The 25,432-nt window shown below is 37.7% G+C and overlaps 1 protein-coding gene across 5 annotated transcripts in view; it reads left to right on the top strand.

Moving 5' to 3' along the window:
* The window catches only part of LOC119647026 (chromodomain-helicase-DNA-binding protein 7), an 84,233-nt gene that overhangs the window by 14,599 nt on the left and 44,202 nt on the right, over positions 1 to 25,432 (top strand). For all 5 annotated transcript variants that reach the window (XM_038047768.1, XM_038047767.1, XM_038047765.1 and 2 more), the window contains exon 2: positions 16,556 to 16,612. The gene's annotated coding sequence lies outside the window, so the exon portion shown is untranslated. The remainder of the gene's footprint in view (positions 1 to 16,555; positions 16,613 to 25,432) is intronic.

Raw genomic sequence — 25,432 nt, 5'->3', positions numbered from 1 at the left:
CAGCAGCGGGGCGATATCTTGGCCGGAGTGGCGTAAACGTCAACGTGCATGAATGAGAGACACGAGCACGGGACTTGCTTGTCGCCTCATGTGCTCGTGTCATGTTCAGTGCACAGCGAAATTCCCGTAAAGCCAAAACAAAACGGGCAATCGAAGGCGAGCATTGCCACCGTTGTAGGAACTATGAGTTGCACGGATGCACGGTCAAAACAGGACAGGTCTGGCCGACGGCGTATGTGCCGAGCACCTTGTTAGCTTATGCAATCGACTGGTCCAGTGGAGACATCCGACCTGCAATCAACTCATCCGTCAACTAATCTCTCCACAATAGTATCGCGTCTCTCACTGTCGAACGTGGCCGCATAATTAGAATTGGCTCTTGTTCCGGATTTCGAGTAGCTCCAACTAAACCAGTGCAACGGCTGGCTAAGCCTCACAATCCTAATAATGTGCACATTCGAAGCACCACAGCTTTGTTGGTAACGCCGCCGAGTATCAGAGCAAACAAGAAAAAAATTAATTTGAACTCGACTCGAGGCACACACACGTCTGCAAGATGATAATGCGGCGCGGCGACCCGACCCGATTCTGCTTAAATTAAACATGGCGATTTTATAATTCAAATTGTTTTCATTACATTTCTTTGCGCTGTGCGACAATTGTCCGATTTTCCTCCATTTTTCGTGCGCGGAAAATCTCATTTGGGATTGGATTCCTTTCGATTGTGTGAGTGAATGCCTCATATGTGAGCAGAGTGTGTCCGGGACTAGTTTGGCGATATCGAAAATAAACACGGTCGTGTGATGTTTTCATGAATTGCTGTGAGTGCTATTGATAAAATGCCTGATGTCGGTTGGGAATTTTCAATATGTCGCGTAGCTGCCAGTCACCCACCCATTTGACGGTAGCGCCGCTGCTCGCCGGACGGCTGTAAGTTGCTGGGCATAATGTGGTCTGGTGATAGTTGTCACTAATTTCGGTGTATGCGCGCTTATCGAATGTTTTGTGTGTATTACAAGAGCCTGAAATAGGAAAACGTGAATTGAGGCGGCCGAGCACCCTGTCGTCTTCACAGGCAGCGCTGCTGCTGAAGATGTTCCAATGTTTATGCAAGTGTCTTTCCAGTGTTGTCGATTGTCCTGTGTAGCTTTCATCGGGTGAAATGTGAGGTCCACTCGTGGAATCGGACAAACTGCTAGCAAGTGCCCGCATAGCTGCTTTCGTCCGGGGAGAACGGTCTCGGTAAGACTGGCCGGACGACGAGCAATGTGTTTCGCCGCCGCAAAGCCAGCAGACCGGGTGGCACGGGTTTACTGTCCGATTGTCATCTGAATTTGTTCTCTCGCGTTTCGTATTGGGCTGAGTGTTTTGTATTCCGGGCAATTCCGGCGGCGTGTGTGCCTCGGTCTGTTTGAACACCGGTTTTCTGTACTGTCGCAGTGACAGCGACATGTTGATGGTGTTGCCGCCACTAGGAGGCCCGTTGGTGTGTGTGATGTCGTCACGGCACGTTATCGAGGTACAGCTGGCGGATTCTCTCCCTACGAGTGCTGAAAGGCGCGGCGGGAAAAGCGCCAAGCAGCCGTTCGTTTTGACTGGCTTTGACGTCTGCATCGTTTCGGTGTCGGCTGGCAGCATGAGCCATGCCTTGGCATCCATTGTATATGAATGTATGTATAACTGGCTGGCTGGTGGCTGCGAGCTTTCGAAGCCGACGAACGACCTCCCTATTTTTGTGTTGGAAACTCGTTATCTGAACTTTCTTGAAATGTTGACCGCAAATTGTTGATGGGAGGGTGCTGGCTCATGTGCTCATTTGCTCATGTTGTGTTTTGTTTGGTTCATATTTTTGTTAAGCGCAAGGAATTATTAAAAGTCGAACCAGCCAAAAAATGGGTTAAATTTTGTTGAAAAAACAATAAGGGGTTTGTCGGAGGACGAGTGCATCTAATGAGAAAGCGACAAATGAAGTTAGAGGAGGGATCTTCCCGCAGTTCGCATATCTTCAAGTATTATCCCTTGGTTTACTTCTGATGTTCAACTCTGAAATTTTAACGTTTTTTCATTATTTCTTTTAAAAGGGAATACATGATAGTTCTGAAATTTTAATATATAATTTTGACGGAAGTTTAAAATATACAACAAAATTTTTCTCTTGCTTAATTTTGCATTAATCAGTGCAGGTTTTATGTGCAACAAAATCTTATTAAAATCGATTCAATGTCTGTCTATCTGCTATGCGATTTACTTGAAAACGACCGAACCGATTGTCACGAAATTTGGCGGTAATCCCTTTACATATAGTAAGTTTCGTCATTATGTGTTGGGTCTGAAGGAGGGCTCTACCCATAGATGCAAAGGGGGGATGTACAATGTTTTATCACAGAATATGGTCATGTGGGGTATCAAAGAATAGGCTCGATTAGTACTTTTCGAAGATTATATTATTTCTTGTATTGGGTGCGACTTAGGGTCGTGAGAGCTCAAAATGTATTCCTCAAAAAATGATACAGGTCTCTTTCTCAGAACCTATCCAATCGAAAAATCACAATACCAACTGTAGGCCTCAAAATACACCTCATTCCGATGTCTGCACAAATAAAGTTAATAGTATATTGCCATATTTAAGACATTTACTCGAAAACTCCCCGTAAGGTCAAAAATAAAAAAACGGTAGACGCGATAATATTGGGCATAATTCTGAAAAGTTTGACCGCAATTCAACTATTATTAACAAAGTAATAGAAGATCAAAATTTTGCATTTCACGCAAATTTATTGCACTATAAAGCATATAAAGTGAACTTTATGAACGATCGGGCCCATGGCCACACTTTAGTTTTCCCTTTTTAGTCATTTTTATATCAGTATCAATTACTGGAGACAAGCAAGTGTGCATATATATATGGCTAATGAAATTTGTGGGTAGTCCTTAATAAGAACATGTAGGGGTATATATATGTATGCTTTTGTGTACAGAGAAAAATGGAAATAATAATAATAATCGTTGGCGCAACAATCCATGTTGGATCAGGGCCTTGAAGTGTGTTAGAGCACTTCATTCAAAACCGTAACGGTACACTAGGAGGCAATGTGGTCAGCATTGCGCTCGCCCGAGATTATTACCCTGATTTGACTCAGGTACTCATTCACAGCTGAGTCGACTGGTATCCGACGTCAAATCACGATACAAATTCCACTGCCACCATGGAAATGGAAATCCCTGAAAATTCTTTCGATCAATTTAGATGCATAAATATACACATATGTATACGTTAGGCATTTGCTGTTTAGGATGAGCACAATATTTATGGCTTTAATATGGATGTACATATCTATATTTTAGAGTTTGGCAATATATGAAGGAATGTTTTGCATTCTTAGTTGTGTAAGAAAGGAAAATCGTGCATACAGGGTTGCTTACATAAAATGAACACAACCTTTATATCCGTAATAGAGTTCTTGAAAAAAAGATGATCTCAGCGCGGAAGCACATAGCCTTCTGTGGTGTTCCCAAATAAAAAAAAATCCGTTATATTCTGTAGACTTGTAGAAATGTGCGGAAATTTCAATATGCAATTATTTAAAAAAAAAAAATAGCAAAATGACAAATTTATAAAAAAAAAAATTCTCAAAATCGTTCAATGTCTGTCTGTCACAGGCACTTTTCTCAGAAACGGGTATACCGATTGACACTAAATTTGGTGAGAAAGTGGGACCTGTGAACTCCCAGACATGCAGTGAGTGCTGTTCTTCTTCGTTGAGATTTAGGGGGGATCCCCATACATGTAAGAGGGGGGTGTACATTTTTTTTCACCGAATATAGTCATTGGGATGTCAAATGAAAGGTCTCGAATAGTACTTTTCGAAGCCGGTCTTAGTTTTGAGAATTGCTAAAAAGGTGGGGAGTGGGGGGGGGGGGGTGGAAAGTGATGATTTCTTTAACGGACCCATTCTCGGAAACTACCCACCCAAAAAATCTGAAAAAAAATCACGAAGCTGCCTCTAAATGGTGCCCAGGCCTCAAAATGCTCTCCATATCGATATCTGTCCAAATTAAGTTAATAATAGTACATTACCATATTTTTGAGAAAATTGAGTAAAACCCCCCTTAAGTTTATCGCAGAGTTACAAAAGTTGGTAGTAGTATAAAATATAACATGAAGCATATGATCCCCAAGTTTGATCAAAATCATACTATTAGTAACAAATTTACAGTAGCTTAAAGTTGACTATCGTGTAAATTTACAACCCGAAGTACTAAATCGATTATGCTAAATGCATATTCTTAACGGGCTACGTACAAATGGGATACTCACACAAGAAGCAAACAAAACCTTTCATACCTGAAGCGCCCAGCTTCCGCCTTCCCAACTTGTTTTATATTAAATTGTTAAAAAAAATATATATTTATTAGAAAATTAAATTTTTTTTGAAGCTCGCTCCGTACATCGGCATGGGTATTCAAATTCCAACTATTTTACTGCGAATGCCTCCTCGAAAATTTGAAAACGTGGTTTCAAGTATAATAAAACAAGTTTGCAGTTTTAACAATAGATTTTTCGTAACATCGATTAACAGTATATCGTTTTACATAATGTCTAACCCTTTTCCATATCATGGTATTGAGGTTTCCATAAGTGAGATGAAACGTTATCTGAGGAATTTCAATTCAAAATCCTAAAACTTCCTGTTTCCCGACTTGTTCATTGCCCGCAAGTATTTGCACCACTCTATGATAGAAGTTGAAGATGTGCGCGGATTAAAACTACTGTAACTTTCATATTTTTTTCAAATTTCTTTATAAAAATGTAGGACGTAAATTCTGAAGGCATATAGAACCGAAAAATGTAGAAAGAAATAAAAGTTCACGGTACTAATACCTTAAAGTCCGACTGCTCTTCCACAATCTCTGCTTTCAATTTATCAAGTAATGATGTGTGACGTATTGTCACCATTGTGTTCCTCTTTTAAAGGTAAAAGATAAACACAATTCCGTAACTAGATTTTTTATTGTTTGACTGGTATGGTTCATTCAAGTTTCAATAAACGTACTCTTTCGATATATCGACGCTTTGCATTCTATACTTCTAATAATATTGATTTCCTAAATCCTATTGCTACTATGTCTAGTAACATGATGAATAGAAGTGATTTAAAGTACATTTATATTTTCGCATTTCCGGAATGATTTCTCAAAATACATTTTTATACTTCACTAACCTATGTCGAAAGAGAAGCGAGAATGTAATCAGTCATTAACGAGTGACTTTTATGTGTTCTGGTACTGTCCTTTAAACATATTATTTAAGCTCGACATAGATTCGCTACTAATGGAACTTTTCAATATCAACTATCCTACCTATAAGGCCACTTATGAATTTCACGATCCTGTCCGTAACGATTTAGCTTTATAGCTTAAAAGCACGCGAACCCTAGATCTACTTCATAGTACAAAATTTGTCTTTGGAAAGTCCACACAAGTATGGAAACAATTGCGAGAATTATAGTCGTAGTGGGTTGGACAGGTAAGAGCCAGATACTGTGGGCAGTGTCAAAACCTGCTGCGCATTTTAATTTCTAAAAAAATTGTCGCGCTTCCACCACTTAAATCATAATAACTCAAAAACTACGATAGCTATAGCGTTATTATTATTATTCTGTTTAGGGAAAGTCGCGCCGCGTCCTTGAAGAACGTTTGCGCCCCTTTTACTGGCTATAGTGTCCCTATTGGTCATAATATCTCAAGCAGGCCTATATCCGTTAGGAACTTTAGTATGTTCCCTACTTCTAGACCTTTTAGCCTTGCATCTGGTAGTAAGTGCCTCGATCTACTTTGCACAAGTGCCGGACACTGTCCCAGGACGTGTATGGAGGTTTCGTGCTCCTCCTCACAAAACCGGCAGGCAGTGTCCGTAGATATCCCTAGCTTCCCTAGGTGATAGTTCAGCCGACAATGACCAGTGAGAACTCCCACTATGATTCGGAGGTTCTTTTTGGTGAGGTTTAAGCAATCCTTTGTGCGTATGGGTTCGTATCCCCCAATAAGCACCCTAGACTGCTCTATCACCAGTAGGCCCATCCAGTATAGTTCCCTCAACCGTTCCTCGTCATTTCTTAGATTCATAGCCATGAAACCGTTTCCGATTCCCTTCTTGGCTACATACCAGTTTAGAGTTCACCTGGTTGGACCTATGTACCTTGATCGCTGCTTGGCTATCGGTGAGAATAGCTGTGTCCTGCCCCCTATTGTTGATTTGCAGGTTACAGGAGGCACATTTGTCTATGGCGTATATTTCCGCCTGGAATATGCTAGTGTACCTGCCCGTTGGCCCAAAGTACATTTTCCTTGGACCAATGACACCGGCACCCGCTCCTTCTGCTGTGAGGGATCCGTCAGTGTACCAAGTAATCAGTTGCTGGTTTAAGCCGTATGTCGCAGCCACGCTCTCCCAGTTTGCCTTGTTACTCCAATGTGTTTCAAACTTCTTATCTTAGCTATAGCATTAGAATAAATATTGAATTGTAGCTTGGGTTTCGCTCTACAAAACGAACGTTTATTTGTAATGAGTAGAAAAAGTAGCGAAAAATATATTTTTACCCAAGAATTGATGGAATTGATGGAAAGCTTGGGCCGGAATTATTGAGGACCAACTTATATTTTCCCAAACCGATTGACAGATGAAGGGTATATTTTTGTTTCTGGCATGTCCCGTTGGATTTAGTACAAATTTTGCCACTTATCAGAGGGAAGAAGATAATGCATCTTCTTCAGCGGGATGGGATACCTCCACATGATTTCAGGGCGGGTACATCCATCTTACCGAAAAATATCATGAATAGTGGATAGACGGTTCTGGGTCAGTAGGATGTCCTAAAAGATTGTTCGATTTAAATCCACTGGACAACTTACTATGAGGACATTTGAAAGAAGTAGTTTATAAGGACATCTTAGGTTCTTAGAAAGAGTTTGTTCTAGAATAATTAATAGTACTGCAAAGACATGTCATGGTACATTCGTTAGTACATCATCTACATACTGTTCCCATTCGCTAAGCATTGTGATGCAAGTTGTCGTTCTACTTCTCTAGGTTGCCCTTTTATACCTCGCTTATCAAGGGTATAGCCATAGCACTTGTTTCAAGTACGTCACAATCGTTGTGCAATCTAGCGTCCTCAATTTTTATCGGAAAATATAAAAATTGGCCTTTATCTGTACATTAATGGTATGCATATATATATATCTATGTAATCTATGTGTCCGAATAGCTGAGTGGTTAGAGCGCGAGGCTGTCGTACGGAAGGTCGCGGTTCAAATCTCACTGGTGGCAGTGGAATTTGTATCGTGATTTGACGTCGGACACCAGTCGACTCAGCTGTGAATGAGTACCTGAGTCAAATCAGGGTAATAATCTCGGGCGAGCGCAATGCTGACCACATTGCCTCCTAGTGTACCGTTACGGTCTTGAATGAAGTGCTCTAACACACTTCAAGGCCCTGATCCAACATAGATTGTTGCGCCAACGATTATTATTATTATTATGTAAATATAATAGTTAGTTGTCCTAAAATGAAACACAGTATGAGATTATGGACCTAGGCGTTGACGTGTGTTACAGCAGTTCATTTCGAGACTAGAAGAAATTTAAGCTCAATATGGTCAGCATTACGTTTGCTCGGAATTATTATCCTAATTTGACTCAGGCAATTATTCACAGCTGAATCAACAGATGTGCGATGCCTAGGCTACGGTACAAGTCCCCTACCACCAGCGAAATTTAAACCACGGCCATTTATTAGAACAGCTTAATCATTGTTGATAGATGGCAGGTGTTGTTGATAATTGCAAGTTTCGCTGTGACATATTAGCTACCCTCTGATCATAGAACCGTTGAACCAGACACATGTATTTTAGGAAATTCTCCAGCTGTAAAAAGATGTTAGTCCTTGATTCTCAGAAAATGTATTAAGTAAAAACTTCTGAATGTGACAAATGTGATGTTGATGAAGGAAAGAGAACTTTTGATATAAAAGCAATAGAATATTAAAATATAGTGTGAACTATGTCAACACGCGTACACGGACGTTTCTCTCTTGGTAACATAGTTCGCTGCGGTTGGCGCTGAGTAGACTTCACTCAAAGCGCATACTCTCAGTCATTCTCTGTAAAAGAATGTTTTGATTGAGCTATGTATATGTTTTCAAATAATGATATATCACTACAGTTTAGAAATTTATGAGAAATTTCTCTAAAAGTCATAATATAAACCATAATACTGGAAGTTTAGTGGGATTTTCACTATAATTAACGAAACTATGGTATTTCATAGTTGTGCTTCTCGTGTGAATTAACGCAATTTGAACCATTGCAGACTGTTATCATATTAAAGTTAACAATCAGGACAAAATCATACCTGAAGCGTACTTGCCAGTTTTTTTGTTTTGAATGTTACCGGTGGAAAATTACATGTTTATCTCAAACAACTTTCTGCCAAAATTTGGATGTCAAATAGGAACAGAAAACCTTTGTCTAGATTAAAATTTTAACATCGTTTGAAAGTTGTAAAGGTGGACATCCTTTCTTAATTTTTTCAGTGTATATATATCTTTGTCCTGCCAAAATCAAACTATTCGTGCAACCTTCATTCTTGTTGCAAGGTACAAATGGTTGATTAACGTTCGCAACTTCAACTCATAAATCACATTTTATTCCAATAACCCAATACCAGGAGATAGCGTGTTTTAGTTTATTTCGATCATCCCGTAACTATTAAGTATTCAATGAGCACTTTTTCATGATATATCAGTGCTTTTCAACCTTTTTTCGAAAGGAAAAGAATATGGAAGCAATGGCTTTCGATGCCAAAACAAATCACTCTTCAAATAGATCACCTAATAATAAAGCTGCAGGAAGGGGATAAAACTGTCCGAACCATCAGAAAAAATTTTCGTAGAAGCCGCTTTACTGTTTAGACGTTACAAAACGTTATAAACAAAAATTTTCAAATTCAAAATAAGAACAGAACTGCTCAAAAGGGGAAATTGAAGATCATGATGAGCGACGCACTTCAAAAAGGAGTTGATAAAAATATTTCTAAATGGCAAATAAATTGAAAATAGACCATAGATTTGGAAAAGGATGTGCACAAACGGTTGAAAACTTTCTTGGGAAATATGATTTTCCAGGTAGAATAGGTGGAAGAACGCCATACATCGGTAAGAAAAAAAGTTTCACGACTTTAATTTCGTAAAGAATATTTGAATATAAAATTTGTGAAGTTTATGGGCCCGATACTGTAACGATTCAACAACACAACGTTGGTTCGATCGATTCCGTTCTGGTGTAGCGGATGTCGAAGATACACCCCGTACTGGTAGGCCAATCGTCGTAGAAACCGATAAAATCGTCGAAATCATCCAAGTAGACCGGCATGTGAGCATTCGCTCGATTGACCAGGAACTGGGTATATACCATAAAATCGTTTAGAATCATTTGCAGAAGATTGTTTTCTAAAAAAACTGGATGTTTAGGTGCCACACGAGTTGACGCAAAAAAATCTCTTAGATCGAATCAACGCCTGCGATGCACTGGAGCTCGGAAGGGATGTCCTATCGCACCCACCGTATAGTCTGGACCTAGCACCAAGTGATTACCATCTCTTCGGGTCCATGCAAAACGCTCTTGGAGCTACTAAGTTGGCCTCAAAAGAGGATTGCGAAAACTGGCTGTCTCAGTTTTTTGCAAATAAGGAGGGGGGATAATGAACTTGCCTTCTAAATGACAACAAGTTTGCGAACAAAACGACGCATATTTGACTTAAATCGGATAATTCTAAGTATGTTAAATAAAGCTTCAAATTTCGATCACAAATATGACATTCCTTTTTCCCCAATCCAATATATTAGCGACTGCACTATTTATTCTTCTTAAAAAGATGCTATCGCTGCAGAATAGAGAATTTGCCGCGTTTCCTTATTCTAAGGAAAGGTAAAAACATTTTTTTTGTTTTAGTTTATTTTACCTTTTGCGCTTATCTGCGCAGTGTCGATGGTTTGCAGGAAGCTTGATTGTTTCCTGCCTGCTCATCGATGTCAAATTCAGGGAATTACATTGGTAACTGGTACACTGATCTAGAAACTCTCAGATACTAACTAAACAGATTTGCACTGAATCAGTGGAACATTCTCAGTACGAAACCCAAGACAAAAAATTAAAAGAATTGATAACAATGTTACCACTTTCCAGAACTGACTGTATCTTACACAATAGTGTGCGGAGGAAAGAAGTAATTGGAAATGCCATTTTTTATGCCACGTTTAATTTCAATTGTTAAACCTTCGTAGGATTGTCAAAATCTATTTCGAGTCTATGTTGATGTCAATTCGCATAGCCATTTAGAAGAATTATGTTCTGTTTTGGAATAACTACAAAGTCTAGAATATTCCTTCACCTGCCATCTTCCTCTCATCTGCATACGAATCATTCGAAGTAGAGACAACATGAGACACGATTTTTTCCATAATGATATTAATACATGATTCCAGTTATTGGGTGAACAGATACAGACGCGAAACAGCCACCTTTTAATGTAATCGGCATTATTGACTGGCTGAATCGAACTTCAGCTTTACAACTCGCAGCTGGGTTGAAATGAGAACAGAACGCACATTCAGCCAGAAGGCCGCACAGATACAATACTGAGTGTAACCCGAACCCCATCCAAATACCAACAATAGCAGCCGCATGAGCGCTGAAATACATCCGTCGAACATATCAATGCGAAGATAGCGAATAGCGAAAAGGGTCCTAGGATGAGAGGGAGACAACCTCCATACTCGCATCCAAACATCGATAAGATTCAATCTCAGTCCAAATTCGAATCGGAAGCAAAAAAGGCAGGAAAGTAGGGGACATAACAACAAAACGCGGCAGCCGATCAAAACCGATGAAATTGCCATTACGAAAGTTGCCTTCGTCATAATATGATCCGAACAGCATTAAGCTGAATTCAATGGCACCACTTCGTCCACCGACGTGACGACTCTCGAAAAAGCCAAACTAAAACATGAGCATAAATATCAGCTTGAAAGTGAGTCAAATATAATAATGGCAGCACTCGAGTCAGGGCAAATTCGCAATTTTATAGAAATTGGCGTGTGTACGCCGGCAATAGGCAATGGAACGGTCTAGCGGCGTGCCTACATCAATTTTCCACCGGCCACCTTCCACTCAAGATAGACAGAGAGCTTCTGTGGCAATGGCTAACTAATGGAAGCACTGATGAAGGGAAAAAAAGAATAAGAATTTGGTGTCAAAGAGTAGAGTCATGGCTCGGATTGCAGTTTTGCATAAAAAGCAATTGGAATTGTTTGTGGTGATTTTTGCTGTGAAAATAAAAACTCAACTTTTATCATGTTTGGTTTTCGCCATTACTCATGACCATGCGTTGCACACAATTATGTCCATATCGGGGGTGATAATGAAGTAAACAAAAAGTTCGCTTTTCAAATAGTCAAATATAAAGCGTAATAATATTGCTTCTGATACCACAATGCTAAAAACTGTGCTATGCATACTAGTCTATCGCCTACTTGTCTACTAGCAAAAAAGAAAGGCTGATAGAAGAACATACACAGACTAGTCTCACTGAAAATTCGCCAAATCCAAATTTTATTTTTCTCCTGATAGTTCTGTTACATAAAATAAAAATATGCAATTGTTTACTCATGTAAACTATGCTATTTTTGCGAACTATAATACAAATGAGTAAGAAAATCTATGGAGGATCTTTTTAAAAATCAGCAACAATTTTGTCGTCTTTTCATTACTCAGCTCGTTCCGAAGATTAAAAACAAACTGTGACTTCCACCATTGAAACGTTAATTCCTGTAAAAAAGCACATTTTTGTGAATTTGACGACACTGTTAAAATTAATTTGTTAAAGCCAGTGGTACATTAAGGTATGACATTGGAACACTTGTGTAAAACTTTCATGATGAAATATTAAGAAATAAGGCAATGGCAGCAATTATTCGGAAGCGTCTCCGGCGCTGGTTCATCTGAAATCAAATAACCAAAGTTGTTTCATTAGATGATCGTTTTCCCTAGGTAACGCTGGAGAGGTTTTTCGAAATTTCAATTTATCCCTTTTTGAATACTTTGAAATGAAAAGCGTGATTTTTGCAAAAAAATGTTAGTTTATTATTATAAAATAAAGAATATTAGCAAATTTGAAAAAAAAAGATTCACCATGTAAATTAAGTACAGAAATAGTGTTCAAAATTACAAAAGGATCGATGCAGTAGTTTTGGAGTTACGGGGGGGCTTGAAAACGTAAGTTGCGGGAAAAACGCTTCGAAATTTTGGACCCTAAAAATTGGAATAATCGGCTTAGCTCACACTGAATCGTGAATGCTAGGTCCATAAAGGATGGTGCTATAATCCATCATGTATAAAGCATCTTTTTGCTCCTGTCTTTGATGAATCCTGCTTTCTGTGGTCTGTTTTTCAGCTCTGCGGTCATTTATGGGCGATTGGTCCACTACTGATTCTCATGCCTTGCATGAAGGTTAGTAAAGCAAAGAACCCTCATTGAAAACCAGGTTGTCACATAAGTTGCAATTTCAATAATGACGGAGGTTCTACTCAAAAGCTTTGGTGAGATTTTCCAAATAAACTATCATTGTTATTCTGCGTAAAACCTCCGACATATAACTCCCGAAGCGCATCTTTGCTCAGATCTTCATAGATAGGCTTCATGGCATCCAAAACATCCTTAAGAAGAGGATTATACGTATATTTGAAGGAATCCAATGCAGCTGCAGCGTTTTGTCATTCGAACCATGAGTCCGCATTAGGTCATGTATAAGACATGCTTGCTTAAATCACTGTTTCTTCCTTAGTTTTGCTCCGATGAATCTTGTTATGTACATCTTGTTGCTGAAAATCGACTGAAAGTCATGACCTCATTCCTCTATATTTTTTCGCGCTATTCTATTTTCTGATCTAACGAACGAAACATCCTCCCAACGGAATAAACAAGCTGGAATATCGCACGATGAACGCTTCGTGTATAAAGGTTCTGTGTTCATCTTATGCGAAGAATTTTTTGTTTGCATGTTTTTCTATTCCTGAATAGCTAAGGATGTAGACATATTAAAGATACAAATATTGTGCTCATCTTAAACAAACATTGCCTATTACCACATACTGATGAATTATATACTAATATATAAGTATGCAACCACCACATCTGAATATTTCCGCTCTACTCTGGACACATATGTACATGTATGTACGTAAATTGAATACCGCTGGGACATATCCATCTTATTGAACACTATACACAAACTTCAGTAATAAATACTGATATAAAAATAACTAAACAACTCAGAAAGTCGAAAGCTGGACGCTGCAGGTACGAAACCGTTTTGTGTATTTCTTTTATAAGGACATTTGAGTGTGCATTTGTCCCATTAGTACGTAGCACGTAATATATGCATATATTATGTGAGAATAACCACTTTCAAGTGATATTGACATTCAAAGTCTCGAATTGAAAAAAAATTATAATTTTATTAGGGATAGTGCAACCTCTACCAACCATAGTAGGATCATGCGATAGCCTACATTACTGCAAAATTTCATGGTACTAGGATGGACTTAAGGAGGGTTTTGCAAACTATAATGATATACCATTATGGCCTTTATTTGAACAGATATCGGTATGTAGGGTATTTCGGAGCCTATATATTATATAGTGGCAGCTTCTTGATTTTTTTCCAGATTTTTGGTTTAGGTAGTTACAGAGAATAGGTCCGTAAAACATTTCCAACAAATATCAAAACTAAGACGTGCTTCGGAAAGTACTAATCGAGACCTCTCATTTGAAAATTACATCTGCCGCTCGCATGTATGCCACTCCCCCTCCCCTTTTAAATTCAACCTAGAATTATGTAACTCATTGTATGCGTGAGCGTTCGTTGTTTTACACAAAACCTTAAAAAGAAGAACTAAAATGTTCTGCCGTCGTTCATTTGAATTCACTTTTTATGATGACATCATACACGTCTCGGAATCCAATAAATTCATGTGAAATACAAAATTTTTGACCTATAACTTTACTAATAAAGGCAGACTGCCTTGACATTTTTTTTAGGAATTATGCCTTATATATATTATTATATACATGTATTATCACTTATATTGGTGTACTTCAAGAAAGAACATAACAGGGGGAGGGGGAATTCGGGTAAATTTCTAACATATGGCAATATGCTATTTCAACGAAGTAGATTAATTTGAAACTTGGATTACGTCTGGATGCATCATTGTTTTTTTTTTCAGTTTTTTCGACTGGGTAGGTTCTGAGAACGAGACTTGGGTTCACATTTTGGCCGTAAGTTTCAACCGTGACAATAAGTTCATCCGATTTCGAGTAAATCAGCTGTGACCGACAGACATTACTTCTCATTTCTCTATATTCGTGAAATAATTATTTTCTACGGCTTTACAGTGTGGAAGTTTCCATTGAATTTATTTATTCTTCCTCCTGGTAAAATATGAAACTCTTTCACAAGCAGGGCTAGTTGGCCCTTTTGATTTCAATTTCCTCTAAAATATTACTCTTGCTTTTTCGCAAATGCTACCGCGGTGTTTTATCACGCTCACGATTTGCTGCAGCAAATCTACATTTGAATTTGTATAAATTCTACTTCTTCACTAAAATTGCAATACAGTAGTACATTATCCAAGATGCCCTGTCACAGCCCTTCCAGTCTCTGGAATATCAAAACATTTTCCTTTCAGCACTGTTTTGAATTTTGGGTAGACCGGAAGTGGCGGAGTGTTAAATCCGGCAAAGACATCGAATGTGGGTGAGAAAAAATTCACAGGTAAAAAATAAGGTATGCCACAGGGCATAACTCTGTTGACACTTCAGTCCCTCTCATGTCACTCACACAATTTTCGCGTGTCTTTAATCCGGTGCTTTTGGGACAAAATTTTATTGAAATCGATTCATATCCATATATATTTAAGGAAGAGCAAACTTTTATTTTCACAGAGTATGATTTCTGATATAGAGTGAAACGCAGGGGAATGGGGACTCAAGATGTGTGTCTCAAGAAGTGAAACAGGTCTCGGTCTCAAAACCTATCCAAGCGAAAAATCTGAAAAAAAGTCAAGAGTGATGCATCTGTACAAAATCTAGGTCTCAAAATACATCCCACGCTGAAATAAAGTTAATAGTAGCATATGACTATATTTTATAAATTTACCTGAAAACCCCCTTCAAATTCATTCTAGAAGTACAAAATTTAGCATCAGTGACAAGTGGTAATATTAGACATAATTCGGAAAAGTTTGTAGGCATTCCAACTATTTTTGAATTGGATTTATTGCACTTTGAGACGTGTATAACGTCATCATCAACTAAAATGAACTGATATGAACGGCGGAGTCTTGGTTTGGAAACATATCAAGGAATGTGTTAAATTTTTAGCAGTTTACGTGTGGAAAAGTGTGCAAAAAACACAAGACAAGATGGATACCCGAAACATCCAGCTTCTGGTATTCCGGCTTGTTCGTTGTCTTATTTTATGCAGATCAATGAAATGAGTTCCTCCAAAGAACTGAACTTTTTAAGTATCTCGACTCTATGCTTTCGAACAATGGTGCCAACAGGGCCATGCAATTATTCCGGTTATCAGCGCAACTTGGATGAAGAGGCGTACTACTATATATGTAGTTCTTTATGGTACTATAACTCACATAAACAGAGGCTCCAAACAGGCGCAATCTTTTGAGACGTTAAATAATGATTCAGAGACCTCGCCCTTACCAAGTTTAGCGGTGGAGAGTAGCCGATCTGTCTAAGCAGCACAAAAGTAAAGAAAAACTCTCCACAGGCACAAGTTTATTCTATTGATTGGAAGTGTATATTTAGTAGCCTTTAGTGCCCTAATTGGAAGCCGTAGTTTGCTGGAAAATCATTCAGTATGGCTTTTTCATGGCGAAATATGGATCGACACGTCCCTATAATTCAGTATTATTTATTAAAGGATTATACAATAAAGTAGTCGCGAATTTGTCAGAGACGAAACAACAAGAAACTAGATAAGTACGCGCTAGTAAAAATAACTTTCTACAGATCATATTACAAAAACAATTGGCAGGCCATAATACATATATGGAAGCCTTTGTACTTCGGGAAATTGTTGAAAAAGTGATTCATTCTCATGGATATTAACTTTGATTAGGCACACCCAATCGGCGAGTATTCGTTCCAAGCGGTTCGGACGAAATTGCTTATCGTAATAATTCCGCTGTCACCCTTTCATCTCCTTCACCATTTTATGTAATAGTGAAATTATATTCGCAAAATAAGTTCATTTTTATTTTGCTTACTCAACAGCGTGTGGTATGTCAGGAATACTGCATTATCAATTCTAATTACTTACATCAACGTGACTGCTTACTGTCGATATAAAATATGAATTCTGCCCTCAATTCTCCTAACCACTCATTTTCTTATTTGGTTTTTTCTTTCTTTCAGGTTTCAATCGAAAAGCCGAGAAAATCCAACGTCTCAATACAGAGTTCATTTATATGAGTATGTATATCCAAAGACCCAAGAGATACGAACATATCTAGATTCTCACATTTATAATATAGGAAATTTATGGTGTATTTTAATAAAATGTAAAAGAAAAAACTAATAAACATAATAACGTGGCGACGACTCATTAAATTTCGCTGCCTCATTTTGTTCACATTTGTGCGCTCTCCATGCACAAGTTAATAGTGCGGACTTTCTTCCCGAGTCTCTTGGTTTTCCATCTCACTCTTGTTCACATATAATTTATTTTTCGCTAAAGTGATATTTTTTATTTCTGTTCTATTATTGAAATTGCTGTAGTGTGTACTTGAAACTGAACTGTACGAACTTTTAAAGCTTTTCATCAATTACAACTACATATCTCATAATCGGTGTAAAAGGCAATCGGGCCAACCACGTCACTACGGCACAATAATTATTCTCGGCACTTTTTCGTTGCCTTTTATCATATCTATTTATTTTTTAAGTGCAACAAAATGAACGACAATACATGGTAAAATATCTCGGTTTGTCTCTTCCGATGTGGAGATTTACAGCTAGCGGCTAGTATTCAACTGTAAACCATTTCCTCCATGTTTCTTTGCTATGCATGTAGTTTGTGATGTATTAAGGAGGTAATTTTTTAAGTACGTACTCCAAAATTTTTTATTAAGCAATGTGATAAAATATTTTTTCATTGGAATGAAAGCAAATGCAAAATTTCACATCAATCGTATTGCGATATATTGGAAATTTTCGACTGTATTGTGTAAACACGAAAGCTTATTAAAATCGATTCAATGTCTGTCTGTCTGTCTGTCATGATTTACTCAGAAATGGTTGAACCGATTCTTACGAAATTTGATGAGAGCCTGTGGTCTATCTGTCTCTTTACACGCAGCGAGTGGCGCCATTTTGTGAAGAATTTTAAGGGAGGCTCTCCATACATGCGAAAGGAGGGTGTAAACTGTTTTTTCACAGAATATGATCAAGGGGGTAATCAAATGAAAGGGCTCAGTTAGTACTTTTCGAAACTGGCCTTTTTCTGATATTGGGTGAAGCCTAGGGAGTAGGGCACAAAATGTGTGCCCCAAAAAGTGAAACAGGCCTCGTTATCTGAACTTACCTAACCGAACAATTTGAAAAAAGTAATCCAAATATATGAAATCTAGGCCTCAAAATACATCCCATTCCGATATCTGCACAAATAAAGTTAATAATAGTATATTACCTGATTTGTATGTATATATGTGAATCTTGGGGTTTGGCAAAATATGGTGGAACATTTTGTATTCTTAATTATGTACGAATGAAAAGTCGTGCTTAGCGAGTTTCTCACATAACCTTTATAACCGAAGCGTCTGGCGGACATCGTCTCCTTGCCACCCAACTCTGACTCCGTTTTAAATACGATGCTTCAGTATTTTTCTTTGCTGCGTATACTTTTTCGAAATTCATTTTACAACAAGTGAAGTCTTAGGGATACTTCAAGACAGCATTTTTTATTAAGGTTTTAGGTAAAACAAAACCTTATTCAAATCGGTTTACTGCCTGTCCATCACACACATTTTTCTCGGAAACGGTTATAGCGATTGACCCTAATTTTAATAGAAAGGTGGGAACTGTGAACGCTCGCACATACAATGAGTTACATGCTTCTACACTGAATTTAAAGGAAGAGGAGGCATGCATGCAAAAGAGATGTAGGTTTTTTTTTCACCAAATATAGTCATGTAGGCTATCAAATGAAGTTTTAGTTTTGACATTTGTTTTAAGGGGGGAGATGCGAGGGTTGAAAATGTTCATTTCGTTCACCAACCCATTGTCAAAAACTACCCAACCGAAAAAAATCAAGAGGCTGCCACTATATGGTGTCTAGACCCCGAAATACCCTCCATATTGATATCTGTTAAAATAAAGTTAATAATATATTAATATAATTTTTCGTAGTTGACTGCGATATCCCCTTTAAGTTCATCCTGGAATCAATGCAGTAATGTAGGCTATAACATAGAGCATAGAGTGAATCGATTTAATCAAGTCTTTTTGTATTATACCAAACCTTAAAAAAGGGTAATCTCAACATCAAGTGCAAGCCTGTGCATAATAACACATTTGTACTTTGATTTTATTTATTTATTAAAACAAGTCGGAACAAGGGAAGCTGGATGCTTCGAATATAACATTTTTATGTTAATCTTGTCTTGTGTTCTATGCACGTTCTTCCACCCGTACACAGTTAAAAATTCAAAATATTCCTTCCTATGTCTCCAAACTCCCAACTCCCCGCCCATATGAGTTCGGTTTATATCATGATGTTAAAGTGCAATAAATTCATATGAAATACAAAATTTTTTATTTTCTCTAATTAGTAGCAATAGTCGGATTGCCTTTACACCTTACAGAATTTTGTCTAATATTATCGCTTATACTGATGCCTTAAAGAATGACCTTTAGTAGGGTTTCAGGTTAATTTCCTCAATATAGTAATTTGCTATTATTAACTTTATTTCAGCAGATATCGTAATGGGATGTATTTTGAGGCCTAGATTTTGTAAAGAGGCACTGATTTGTTTCTAATTTTTCGGTGAGATAGATTCTGGGAATGAGACCTGTTTGTGGGACACGCATTCTGAGTCCTCATTTGATATCAGAAGTGAGAAGTACTAATTAAGCCCTTTAATTCGATACCACACATGACCATATTCTGTTAGAATTTACCAAACTCTGTAAAAAAAATTATTCTCTCTTTTTCGCGTATATTGGGAATCCCCCGTAAACCTCACACATATTCTCATCAAATTTCGCGACAATAGTTCCAGCCATTTCGGAGTAAATCTCGTGTGACAGATAAACTTGAATCGATTTTAATAAGTTTCATTTCACACAAAACCCTAACTAATGTTAATATGATATTTCGTTTCTGAAAATCATACTTTTAAAAACATTCTAATAATTGCACCCTTGCGTGCCTTTAAAATATCCTTTAAAAAGCTAAAATATTAGTAGTAGTCGAAAATTCTTTGGCGTTTCGGTTTCGACTTTAGATTGTTGGCAGTTTCGACATCAAAATGCTCATTTTGTTAACGTATCCATTCTCAGAAATTACCGAACTCAAAAATCTGAAAGAAACCAAGTTTTCCCATCGCTTGCCGCAGAGAAAAAATCTGATCTGTTGCTGATTTGCCTGGAGTGAGACCTCTTTGGTATGGGCCAATGATGTTCTGGGCGTATGGGGCCTAGCAAGATAGCGGAGAATATCTTATAGATGGTACTCAGCAACGTGTACCTCTATAATTGCTGCACTGTGTGATATCTCCGTTTTTATGTATGGGACAGATGATGCCTCCTTGCCAGTCGTCACGCATTGATTCGCTGTCCCATACCTTGAGTACAAGTTGAGGAACCACTTGGTGTAATTGGTTGTATCCATATTTAACTAATTCGGCTGTAATTCCATCGGCTCCAGGCGACTAATGATTTTTAAGCCGATGAATTGCATGGACTATTTCTCCTAAACTTGGTGGTATTTGTCCGTCGTCTTCAGTTGGCGGGACCTCCAACTCGCCGAAGTTCTGGTTGTTCAGTATTTCATCAAAGTACTCAACCCATCCCTCCAATATGCCCATTCTGTCGGAAATCAGATTTCCCTCTTTGTCTCGGCAGGATGAGCATCGAGTTGTATAAAGCTTCATCCTGCTGATTTGTTGGTAAAACTTCCGCACCTGTTGCGGTTGCTCCCTGTACTTTTCTAGTTCACAGACTTGTTGGTTCCCTTAGGCTTCCTTTTTCCGTCTGTGAAGTTGCTTCTTCGCTCGACGGAGAATGCAACATTACTCGGTATGCGGCATTCTTCCGTTTCATTGTTAGCTTACAGTCATCGTCAAACCAGCCGTTCCGATTCCTTTTGCGGCTGGGGCCAAGTATGTTTGTGACCGTATCAATGATAACGTTCTTCAGGTGGTTGTGAAGATCATTTGTTGATGCTTCATCTCCAGGTCTCCAGGCATCCATTTCCCTCTTACCTTTAAGATATGCCCCCATTAATCTACACCGAAAGTGTTGGAAAGGCTGGTATTCTAATTTGAATATTCCTTGCATTGCCTCATAAACTTCAGCTATTTGAGAGTTAATTATGAAAGTAAATTATTCGGTTAAACTGTTTGGTGGTCTGATCAGATTCGAGTTGCCCATTAGTTTTTAAATTTCAATATTTGATAATTTTCGACAATTTCACTGAACTTTCTATTCGTAGGTTCCTTTGCAGATCCAAGGGGCATTTATCATATTTAACATTTTAATTTGAAGGGATTGTCAAACTTACAAAACAATAACTGGCTGCAATTTTTTCGAACATTTCTCTATATTTCATACTGAATAGTCATTCAGATACATAAGATCTACAATCTCGAAAAATTCTACCGAACAACCAACCTACCAATGTCAAAGAAAATAAGTGTGGATCTTAATAATAATAGCGAAATTAGTCAATACGATTCAATTTGGTTTTTTTTATTTATTAACTAATACTGTATAATTTTACCGTTCGAAATACATGTTTTTTTTTTCTCTTTAAATCTAACCGAGGGTGGTGAGTATGTGTAGAAGCTGGCCATTACGTTTTTAAGGTTTTGTGTAAAACAAAACCTTATTAAAATCGATTCAATGTCTGTCTGTCTGTCTGTCACACGCATTTTTCTCCAAAACGGCTAAACCGATCCGAACGAAATTTGGTGGACAGATGGGAACTATGAAATCCCACGCATACAGCGAGTGGCATAAATTTAGGTGGAATTTAAAGGGGGGCTCCCCATACATGCAAAGGGGGGATTCAAAAAATTTTTTCACCGGATATAGTTGTGTAGGGTATCAAATGAAAGGTCTTGGTGTGTACTTTCCGAAACTGACATTAGTTTTGGCATAAATTGCAAAGTGCGTGAGTAAGATTTGAAGTGAGACAGGACTCATTTTCGGAAACTACCCAACCTAAAAATCCGAAAAAAATCAGGGTGGTACGCCTAGATGAAATCTAGGCCTCAAAATATGTCGCATTCCGATATCTTCTCAAATAAACTTACTAATAGTATATTACTACTTTTTAGAAATTTACTGAAAAACCCCCCTTAAATTCATCTTAGGACTTCCGAATTTTGCAGCAGAATAGAGGACAATATTTCGTACAAACGTGCTAAATTTGGTGAAAATCTGGCAATTAACGCCAAACTTATAGCAGTTCAAACTTAGCAATTTCGCGCGAATTTACTGCTTCCAAAGCCATGCAAATCAGATGCTGACGTCATAATTACACGGAATAATTGACATTCGCGTGGAATATTAAAGTCGCATTTATGAAGAATCTATTTATCCGCAGTCCTTTTTAAGGTTTTGTGTAAAACACTTATGTGAAATCTAATCTTCGAGAGATGTCCCATTCCGGTATCTGCTCAAATAAATTTACTAATAGTATATTATCAATTTTTAGAAATTGACTTAAAAGCTCCCCTTAAGTTCATCCTAGGTGTACCAAATTTTGCACCGATATAGAGAACAGTCTCGTGCATACACATGCTAAGTTCCATGAAAATCCAACTATTAGTGTCAAAGTTATAGAAGTTCAAACTTATCAATTTCGTGCTAATTAACAGCATCTTAAGCCATTCAAATAAGATGCTGACGTCATGATAAACGAGAATAATTGAAATTCGAGTGAAATATTAAAATTACATTAAAGAAGAATCTAATTCTCCCTTGCCCTTTTTTTATATTTGATGTTGGTTAAATTGTTGGCGTTTGCTAATACTATTAAACTGAGAGCGTGAGGCTTATGAAGTTGATCATTATCAACACAGGGCTTTCCATCAAAAGATTTATTTGAATTGTTTTCTAGAAAATTGAGGGCAATGGAATTTTTAACTATGTAACACGGAGCTGTCGTGGACTCGTCGCTCCTCGCATCTTTTTCTTTTTCTTCGGCCTTCAGTTCACAAGCGGGGTCGGCTCGTGGTGATCGGTTTCGTCATTTTATTTTATCAAATGCCTGATCAAGATGTAATCGCGAGACCTTTAAATCCCCATCCAGCGTCTCAAGCCACCATTGTTTTGGCCGGCTTTTTGGTTGCTTCCCATTGCTTTCGATGTTCTGACCACTACTAGTTGTTGAATTCTCGTTAGCGTGAGTTACGTGACCACACCATCGAAAACGCCTCTTTTGCAGTTTTTCCACGATCGATGCAAACCCATATCGATGGGGGATATTCTCACTTCAGACGTAATCAAAACGTGTCACGCCACCAGTGCAATGCAACATCTTCGTCCCCATTACCGCAAGATGCCGTTCATTGTCCTTTATAGTAGGCCAACACTCAGAATTATAGAGAGCGGCAGACGGACGACATTGCAGTAAATTTTAGATTTGGGACGTGCGCTGATACGTCGATCACAAAGAACACCAGTTGGGGAATGCCACTTCATCCAGATGATAGATAGGTAGATAAAAAATAGCTCTAGCATACTTTTCTATAAAACACGAGTGCCACTTAAATGTGAAAATGATACGAAATGCAAAGTACACGATTACTTCTCTGATTACATGTTTAAATACAGGTTACTGTACAAAGTGCTTAAAAACTATCGAACAAGCTGCATATCAGGCGTTTTCTCACACAGTTCTGAGAAGCAAATATTAAATAATTTTCTCCCGATCTCTTAACCCTTTAGCTACTACAGGCGACCCAGTTTAAACAAGTCGGGAAACCGGAAGCTAGACGCTTAGGTAGTGAAAGTGATGATTTGTTTAACGGATCCATTCTCAGAAACTACCCAATAAAAAAATCGAGAAGCTGTTTCTATACGGTGTCCAGTGTAAAAATACTCTCCACAAAGATATCTGCTCAAATTAAGTTAATAATAATATATTACTATATTTTTGGGGGAAATTGAGTAAAAGCCCCCCTTAAGTTTAAGAGTTATTATTTGTAGTAATATAGATTCTAATATGAAGCACGTTATCCCCAAATTTGATCAAACTCATACTATCACTAACAAAGTTACAGTAGCTCAAAATTGACTTTGTCGTTTAAAATTACTGCAACTAAATATCAATATCATACTAAGTTAGTAGTCTGACATGCTAAATGCATACACATAACGGGCTACGTACAAAAGGGATAGTTCTGCACTCAAATATACTCACAGAAGAAACAAACAAAACCTTTCATAGCTGAAGCGCCAAGCTTCCGGTTTCCCGACTTCTTGTTAGTTTTCTTTCGTTTCATGTAAAACAAAACCTTTTTAAAATCGGCCCATTGTCTGTCACATGTACTTTTGTGGGAAACTGTTATACGTGGTGGCACGGAATTTGGTGGGGAGGTGGAAACTGTAAAACTCCATGTATGCATTAAGTAAGATCATTCTATATTATATTTAAATTGGGGTCCACATACGTGCAGGGCAGTAACTTTTCTTTTTCATCACATATATTGGTGTGAGCTATCATTGTCATCATCGCACAATGTATGCACATGATGACAATCTTCCAGAAACAAGATCAAGACAAATATCTATGATCAGAACTAGGATTAGAAACTTAAGAGCGAGACCGAGGAATTAAAATTCAATCATTGATTTTATTATAGTTCCACAAATATGGATTTACTACAACTTACCAATTAGTTGTTGCAAAACACTTTGTTCTTATTGAGTAATTGGCAGTAGCCATCTGCATAACTTCCTCCTACAGATGGTATTTTTCGCAATTATTCAGATTAGTTTGTTTTACACAAAACCTTAAAAAAAGCAGTTCGTAGTAGCCTATAATTTTTTTCCAGCCTTCTTGTGAGCAATAGAAAGAATTATCATTCATTGTTTTTTTCTAACATTCTTGTTTTTAACCAGGTATACTATATATAACTTTAGTTATTGTTAATCTGCATCTTTGAGTTCTTTCACAATTACATAGTTAATAGACGCAAGAGTATTCAACAAATTTTAGGAAATATTTTGTATTACGGTCGTTTGCACTTTAAATCAGTACTTGCTGATAGAAATTTGGCGATATATATGGTATGTTTGATTCATCCTACATAAATCAATCAGATAGTAATATAAACATCGTGCAAGATAAAATATTTTACTTGGGCGAAATTAAACCCACGATAATTCAGTCCCCTTAAAACGTTTGCCGTTGTTTCAACATATCGCTTCTATTGCGCTAATATTACAAGTTGAAGATGGCCGCTTGACTGTAATGAGTACAAAACACAATAAAACAGAAAAAGATTTAGACGATCTTGAGATTTGTCTTGTTCGTTGTCTCTCCTCACATTATATATATACATCTTGCCCTGGACCATCGTGTTTTTTTTTTCTTGTTTATATGTTTGATGAGAAGCCTCATTATGAAAGTGTACGCTCTAATCGAAGCAGCAGAGATTGTTTTCGCTTAGAAAAAGGTAGAGAAAAATGCGGGAGAAGAAATAGTGTACAATGGTTGGAATGAAAGCGATGCAATTGTGTATATTACACACAATACAAGAAACAGTAGAGTTCAGTACTGTACAATACCAGTTCAGTCATTTAGGTTAACGTGGAAGCATTTTGCAATATATAAAATGTGTTTCACAAACTCTCAGCTTGGTGATGAGGTTAATAACCTTCTCCGCTTAACTATAGAAACGACTATAAAAGTGGAGTACACTCAAGCTCATGTTGATCAGTGAACTATTTCTTCTCATTCTATTGCTTTTGCTATTCAAATCGTGCAGTATATTTCCTGTGAGGTTTTGTTCCTCTGATTTTCTATGTTTATTAATGGGTTCATCACTTTTATTCAATTCG

The sequence above is a fragment of the Hermetia illucens genome, chromosome 1, assembly GCF_905115235.1.
Source record: "Hermetia illucens chromosome 1, iHerIll2.2.curated.20191125, whole genome shotgun sequence".
Classification (NCBI taxonomy): Eukaryota; Metazoa; Arthropoda; class Insecta; order Diptera; family Stratiomyidae; genus Hermetia; species Hermetia illucens.
The sequence above is the reverse complement of the archived record's forward strand: the minus strand, read 5'-3'. Positions and strand labels throughout refer to the sequence as shown.